Below are 8,353 nucleotides of genomic sequence, written 5' to 3' on the forward strand. Positions count from 1 at the left end.
GCATCACTAGTCTAGTGCTGGCTCTGCCTTCTTTTTTAGCCATGCTGGCATTATGGCACTATGGATGGCAATGTCAGCCGACTTGTTCTTCTGATGGTTGGTTGGTTGGTTGGTTGGTCGGTTGGTCAACCACTTTGGTCTAATCAACAACTACTGGACTGATTGTCAGACGTTTGTGGTCCCCAGAGGATGAATCCTGCTGACAGTGGTGATCCCCTGACTTGTCTTGTAGTGCCACATAACTGAAAAATACGTATATACATATTTTTCATTTATGTGGCACTACAAGACAAGCCAGGGGATCACCATGTATATATGTATATGTGTATATATATATATATATATATATATATATATATATACATATATTTATACATATGGCATGTCAAAGTCATATCATTTAACAACTTTTTTTTTTTTTGTCACCAAATATTTTTATTTAAACAAAACACATTTTACAGCCAAAAGCACGTCTCATTGGACAACAAATACAATATACAAACTGAAATTAAACAAACAATGAATTAAAGTGAACGAAAGCAAATAATGGTCAACAACATTACAGTTGAAATGCACAAAGGAGTTCACAGGGAACTAAATGAGTTGCAAAAAGACAAAACAAAAAAACAAAACAAGAAGAATAGTACCAACCCCCACCCACACCCCACAAACACCAACACACAGACTCACACACTAGGGATGCTCACTGTGGATTACCAGCATTCAATCAGAGCAATCATATGAAGTTATGTATCCCTAACATAAATTCATACATCCACATATATACATATGCACCCACATACACAAGTACACACAGAGACACACACAGACACACAGACACAGACACAGACAGACAGACAGACAGACAGACAGACACACACACACACACACACACACACACAGAGGGGAACAAGATGGTTTATAAAATCTCATAATGAGGCATCAGGTAAGGGAAGAGTTCATCCTAAAAGATCTTTTAGTGATTCAGCTGCAGCACGGCAGTTGTTTATACAAGCCTCACCAGCACCAGTAATTCTAGCAGTCAACATCTCTAAATAAATGACATCCAGGAAAGTCAGGGCCCAGTGTCTGGTAGTGAGAGAATGGGGAGGTTTTCACCATAACGCAATTAACTTTTTGGCAGCTGTCAAGCCAGCTAGCACAGTGTGCTTTTGGAGTTTGGTGAAATTCAGCTCTGGCAGATCATTTAATAACAGGATGGGGATTGTCACTGGGATGGTTACTGATACTAGGTGAGATAGCTTGGCTGCTATTTCAGACCAGAAGCGTGAGACTGGAGAGCAGTTCCACATCATATGCAGGAAAGTCATAGTACAAAGGTTAGATAAGGGATAGTTTATCAACTTCATTGAATGGAGTCTGCGAGGGGTCAAATATGTTCTGTGTATGTAGTTAAAGTGGATCTGTTGATGGTCTGCATTGCAGGAGGCCTCCTTAATATTTGCCCAGACTTCCGTCCAATTGAGATCAGGATCAAGACTGGGGCAATCATGCCTCCACAATCTGTCAAGCGATAAGTCATTATAGGAAGCCTCCAGGAAGAAATTATATAAAATGAATAATGGGTAAGGATTGTCGCCAAGGAACACCATGTGCCTGTAGAGACGATCTAAGCTGCAGGTAGAAAAAAAACGTGGATGCAGGCACATCCCTAATGTCTTGAAAAGAGCGTAGTCCTGAGTCATTGCATATATCGCCTAAAAAACAAATATTGCTGTTACACCAAGGAGAGGATGAAATGGGTCTTCCTCCAATTAACAGGCCCTTGTTATTAAAAATCGGTGTGAATGTATGCCACTTGCAGGAGATCCTACATTGTGATTCAGCTGCATGCCATGTCTGAATGAGATGAGAAACTATTGGGCTGAAACATAGCTGACATTGTTTATTAGATATATTGGCAAAAAGAACCTCCTGCAAGTTCCATGGTCGTACGCAATTTTATTCCAGCTTACGCCAGGAGATGCATTCGAGTCACGCCATACAAATAGCAGTCTGAGTAAAAATGACCAAAAATAAAACCTAAAGTTGGGTAGTGATAAACCACCATTTGCATTTCTTCTTTGTGTAGTGGTTAGTTTCAAACGTGGGCGTTTTCTGTTCCAGATAAATTGTGAGATACTGGAGTGAATTTTGTTCCAATAATTGATAGGAGGAGAGAGAGGGATCATTGAGCTGATATTCTGGATAAAATGTTCATTTTGACTACAGAGACACAGGCTCGGAGAGAACTGGGAAAATAAATCCATCTGTCTAAATCTGCCTTAACTTTATTTAATATTTCTGAATCATTGTGTTTTACAATGCAGTTCAAGGATGGGAAGATTTGTATTCCGAGATACTTAAAGTGTTGGACAACAGAAATGTCAGCTGGAAATTGCAAAGCCTTAGCTAAATCATTAAGGCGTAGCAAGGAAGACTTGGTCCAGTTAATCTTAAAGCCAGAAAGACAGCTGAATTCCTCACAAATAGACAACAGGCTAGGTAAAGTTTGTAGTGTCTTTTCCATGAAGACCAGAACATCATCAGCATATAATGACAGGTGATGGTGGGTACCGCGAACTGATATAGTATGTTTAGTGGTTGACTGACTGTCACACTCTGATCTAGAGTGAGGGTAGTATGTTGAAAGGCTGACTGAAAAAGGTGTAGTTTAACCTCAAAATGTAAAAAAAAAAGGTAGCAAGACAAAGTCCATATGATGCAAAAAAAATGAAGTGTTTTATTGTCTTTTAGAGACAGTCCAGGGAAATGTGAGCAAATAATGAAGCAAAAATGCAGCAGAAAAATATTTACAGTGCACTGGCCGGAAACACCATTACCTCTGAACAACACCACAGCCCTTCTCTGACTGACTAGGCAGTGTAGATCCCCTTCATTTAAAGGCTAGGCCCCTCCCACTGGACAATACCATCTTTAATTGGGATCAGTTAAGTAATCAGTTCAAACACACAGATTATTTTCCATATCGGAAACTATTACAAAGTCTGTTTACATTCATTTACCACACATTAAGGGAGTCATCAAAGCATTCACATAATACCCAAGCTAGGAATGAATTTACAACCCCCTTTAACACTCCCACCAGTTGGTATGGTGCAGTAAGATGGACTGAGAATGCTCCCTACTTGTTACTCAGGCACTATAAAAGACAGCCTGAAACTATGCTCGGGTCCTTTGTCACTGCCCAGCACCAGGAAGCACTGTGGTAAGAGAAGAGAAACAATTACGTACATACAAACAAACTTATGATCTACAATCTTTAAATAATAAAGAGTTAACTCAAAACCATAACAATGTGTTTGTGTGTGTTTCTGTAAAACCTTATGGGGAAAAATAGCACAGGAAACTTAATATGATGTTAAATGTAGCTCAGTGTGTGCACCCACCAAACTATCAGTAGCATGCTACCTGGCTAACATGTGGCATGTGGAATGAGTGATGGTGTGGTGTGCTGGTGTGGTGTGTTACCAGTGGCAGGGGAAACTGCCACATTACCTCCCCCTTCTCCTGGCGCAGCCATGGTGGTCAACCGAGACAGGTAGTCTGCCAACAGGCTGGTCTTGCCGGATTTGTGCCTGATCCTGAAACTGAAGGGTTGCAAGTCAAGATACCATCGTGTGATCCTAGCATTGTGATCCTTCATTGTGTTGATCCAAGATAGAGCTCTGTGGTCTGTAAGTCGAACTCTCTTCCAAGGAGATAATAGCGCAAACTCTCCAAAGCCCATTTAATGGCTAAGCCCTCCTTCTCAATTGTTGAATATCTGGTCTCCCGGGGTTCCAACTTACAGCTGAGATACAACACTGGTCTCTCCTCTCCCTCGTCCCATTGTGCCAACACAGCTCCAATGCCAACATCAGAAGCATCTGCCTGGACCATGAAGCGCTTCTGAAAGTCAGGACTACAGAGGACAGGTGATGAACACATGGCATTCTTGAGAACAGTAAAGGACTGTTCACATTCTGGGGACCATCTTACAGGGTTCTTACAGGGTTCTGAGCATTGAGGGTCAAGCCGGCCCTCTCGATGCAGGTCAGGATCTGTCTCAGATGTTGGAGATGGTCCTCCCAGGAATGGCTTAAGATGACAACATCATCAAGGTAAGCAGCACTGAAGGATTCGAACCCTGTGAGAACAGCATCCATCAACCTTTGGAACGTTGCAGGTGCTCCATGCAGTCCAAGCGGCATTCCCGTGAACTGGTACAGTCCTGATGGTGTACGGAAAGCGGTGTACTGCTTTGAGGTTTTCCCTAGTGGATCTGCCAATACTCTTTGCAAAGGTCCAGCATGGTTATGTACTTGGCAGTCCCAACACGCTCCACCAGGTCATCTATGCGAGGCATGGGGTAAGCGTCAAAGCAGGAGGCAGCATTAACCTTCCTGAAGTCAATACAGGGCTGTTGAGAGCCATCCTTCTTAGGCACCATTACCATGGGACTGGACCACTCACTCTCAGATGGCTCTATCACCCCGAGATCAAGCATCTTCTGGACCTCATCCTTCAGGGGCCCCACCAACCATTCTGGGATGCGGTACAGCCTCTGATGAATGGGAGGAGTGTCTGCCTTTTGGAGACGGATGGTGTGCTGGATCAGTGTCGTCCGCCCTGGACCATCTCGGAACAGCCCAGACATTTCCTGAAACAGCGTCTGCAACTTCTGCTTGTGTTGTGAGGGCAGGTGCTCCAGATGAGGGGTTTTTGGCTGGAGGAGTTGTTGCAGGTTAGAGTCAGACTCACCATCTTCCTCCTTGACCTGACACACCAGTAACACCTTGGCAGGCCCACGCTCAGGACGTAACATTAACATTTTACCTCATCTGCCATTGGCTAGTGACCTCCAAAAATTTACTGGCCAAACATATTTTTCACCAGCCAAATAAAAAAATTGTGCCTTATTTGACGAAAAATAATTACCTTACGTTTTTAGTATGAAAATCCAACTTTAGAAAAATCCAACCCTGTCCTCTGTGTTTCTTTGGCATGCTTGCGGCAAAGGCTGCAGCTCATCGTGTTGGTGTACGGGTCGTAGGTCAGGTTTGACAGCGGCTGGCCAGCCTCGTCTAGTTTCCGTTTTTCAATAAAATGCCATGCGACATTTGTACTCCATTTAACTGTCTGTTCTTCTTGTCCAAGTCCAACATGTTCATCTTCGTTTTTCCTCTTTTCTGGCGGTGGCTTCACGGCAGAAATGTGTCGCCACATGTTGCTCAGAAGTTACCATAGAATGCCCGGGAAACAAGTTCCGGTAGCTGATGTCATGCGTTCCCGGCACATGTACAATAAGCCGTGAGGGTCAAAATAGTCTGACACANCGCCCCAGTGCCCACTCCACTAACTTGACGTGGAAATGAGCGGTAGTCTAGAAAACTGGCGAGTTTTGTTTTTGTTTTTGGATTTTTTGGAGGGCGCTCATGCGCCCTGGGCGGTCGCCCACATTGCCCATAGCAAAAACCGTCCCTGGACACAGCTGGCTCGAAGCACATAAAAAACCCACATGTAATTCAAAATTTTCCATCGGCCACTGGAGGGTGTGTGTTTTTGTTTTACACGCCAAACTAATTTTTTACCCGCCATTGGCGGTTGTTAATTTTACACCCTGCCCACACTCCTTCCACTCTTTGAGCAGGTTGATGTGGTAGACCTGGGATACTTTCCCCTTGTCTGGGTGAGCAACCTCGTACGTCACTGGTCCCATCTTCCTCAACACCTCATAAGGCCCCTGCCATTTGGCTAACAGTTTGTTGCTGCTAGTTGGGAGTAAAATCAGGACCCTCTGACCTGGTGTCAGCTCCCTCTGCCGAGCCCTTTTTTTCATACCAGCACTTCTGGTCCTGCTGCGCCCTCTCCAGGTGGACTTGGGCCTCCTCGTGGTACCTCTCAAGGAGTTCATGCATTTGGAGTACGTAGGACAGGATACCTTCCGGTGCTGGTTTCTTGGTGGCCTCCCACTCCTTCCTCAGGAGATCCAGTGGCCCCTGCACTGGCCATCCATAAAGGAGCTCGAATGGGGAGAAGCCTGTTGATGCTTGAGGCACCTCCCTGTAGGCAAACAAGACAAAAGGTAACCACTTGTCCCAATCACGGCCGCTATCAGAGACAAACTTACGCAGCATCTGCTTCAGCGTTTGGTTGAATCGCTCAACCAGACCATCAGTCTGGGGATGGTATGGAGTCGTCCATATGCCTTTAATGCCCAGTTCCTTCTGCAGCTGTTTCATTGTGCCAGAAGTGAGCTTGGTCCGTGATGATCTCATCTGGCACCCCTACACGAGAGAAAAGCTGGACCAGGGCACCGATTATCTTTGGTGTCTTTATGCTTCGGAGAGGAAAAGCTTCTGGGAATCGTGTGGCATAGTCACAGATCACAAGTATGTACTGATAACCAGAGCTACTCTTCTCCAGTGGACCAACCACATCCATGGCTATGTGCCGGAAAGGGGTACTGATGATAGGTAATGGGTGTAATGGAACCTGCTTGGCTTTGATGTGTGTGGTGACCTGACACTCTGGACATGTGGTGCAAAACTGTTTGACATCGTTAAACATTGTTGGCCAGATAAACCGTGACCCCAACCTCATGTAGGTTTTTTTGCTGCCCTAGATGGCCTGCCCATGGTACTGTGTGTGCCAGATGTAAGACAAGAGGCATACAACTGGTTGGTACCACTAAGCGCTTACCTGCATCCCCCATTGCATACAGAATGTCATTTTCAACCATAAACTTTGGACCAGAGTCTTTTTTCCCCTCCCCATCTTCAACCTGCTTGTATAAGAAAGACAGAGTAGGATCAGACATTTGCAACTGGCTTATGTCATTGGGAATGTCCCAACTGACACTCACAGACTCGGGATAGGTTTCTACCTTAGTGGGGGTGCCTTGCATTTTCTCCATGCGACGATGTCGCCGTGATTTTCTTGGGCCTTTGGAACCACCCACACACAGATCACCATCAAGATCTGGGAGGGGCTCCAGGCCAGCTTTAACCTGGTACCATAGCACACATTTCAGCTTTTTGTTGTTTTTCTGCAATTAGGTCTTGCAGGATTGGCAAATGCCTGCCCATCTACAGCTATGGTAACCTCAGATGTGGGGTAGGGTTTCTGGTCCCCATGAACACATTCAATGTCAATTGTTCCCATAGTCAATACCACTGTCTGTCAGATAGCATTTCTTTTTTTTTTCTTTTTAAGATTATTTTTATGGGCTTTTTGCCTTTATTGACAGGACAGAGAGTGAAATGGGGAGACAGAGAGAGAGTGGGGACTGACATGCAGCAAAGGGCCGCAAGCCGGATTCGAACCCACGGCCGCTGCAGCGAGGCGATGCCTCTGTACATGGGGCGCCAGCACTATCCACTACGCTACCGACGCCCCCAGATAGCATTTCTTAATCAGTGACATGGAACTCCCATTGTCTAACAAAGCCAATACCTGTACCCCATTAACAGTAACTGGATGAAATGAGGCATCTTCTGAGCGCATGATACCTGGGTCTCTAGACACCCCTCTGTGGGGAACATAGCAGTAACCAGACAGTTTAGGCTTTTTGAGAGGGCAGTCTGAGGCCTTGTGGCCAGGCTGCTGGCAGTAGTAACAAATGATTTCCCCACGACTGGTACTAGCCTGCTGCCCATATCTGCTAGTCCCCCCAGTCCCCTGACTGGCACCAGCCTGCTGTCCACCTCTGCTGACCTCCACATTCCCCTTAGTCCCATAGTTATTAAACTTCTGACCTTCTTGCTGGCTGTCCCCTTGTCCTCTGTTCGGCTGGCACTGTTGGGACCTGGTCAGTACTGGCCTCCGGGTGTTGACATACTGGGTTGCAAGCTTCGCTGCCTCTAAGCCGGTGGTGGGCTCTCGCTCCTTGACCCACGTGTGGATGTCGGGTGGAAACACTCTCAGCAGCTGCTCCAACACGATGGCTTCCCCGATGTCCTCCACGCTGCTCCGGTCTGGCTTGATCCAACGTCGATATAGGCCTTTCAAGCGTTGGTAGGTTTCGGTCGGCGCCTCTCCCTGGGGTACAGCTGGATCTCTGAAGCGCTGGCGATAAGTCTCAGAAGAAATGTCAAACTTGGCCAGCAGGGCTTGTTTAAGGTCTGGGTAGGAGTCAGACTACTCTTCATCCATGGCAGAATAGGCCTCCAATGCCTTTCAATCAATCAATCAATTTTATTTATAAAGCCCAATATCACAAATCACAATTTGCCTCACAGGGCTTTACAGCATACGACATCCCTCTGTCCTTATGACCCTCGCAGCGGATAAGGAAAAACTCCCCAAAAAAACCCCTTTAACGGGGAAAAAAAACGGTAGAAACCTCAGG

This window comes from Epinephelus moara, chromosome 2 (genome assembly GCF_006386435.1).
Source record: "Epinephelus moara isolate mb chromosome 2, YSFRI_EMoa_1.0, whole genome shotgun sequence".
NCBI lineage: Eukaryota > Metazoa > Chordata > Actinopteri > Perciformes > Serranidae > Epinephelus > Epinephelus moara.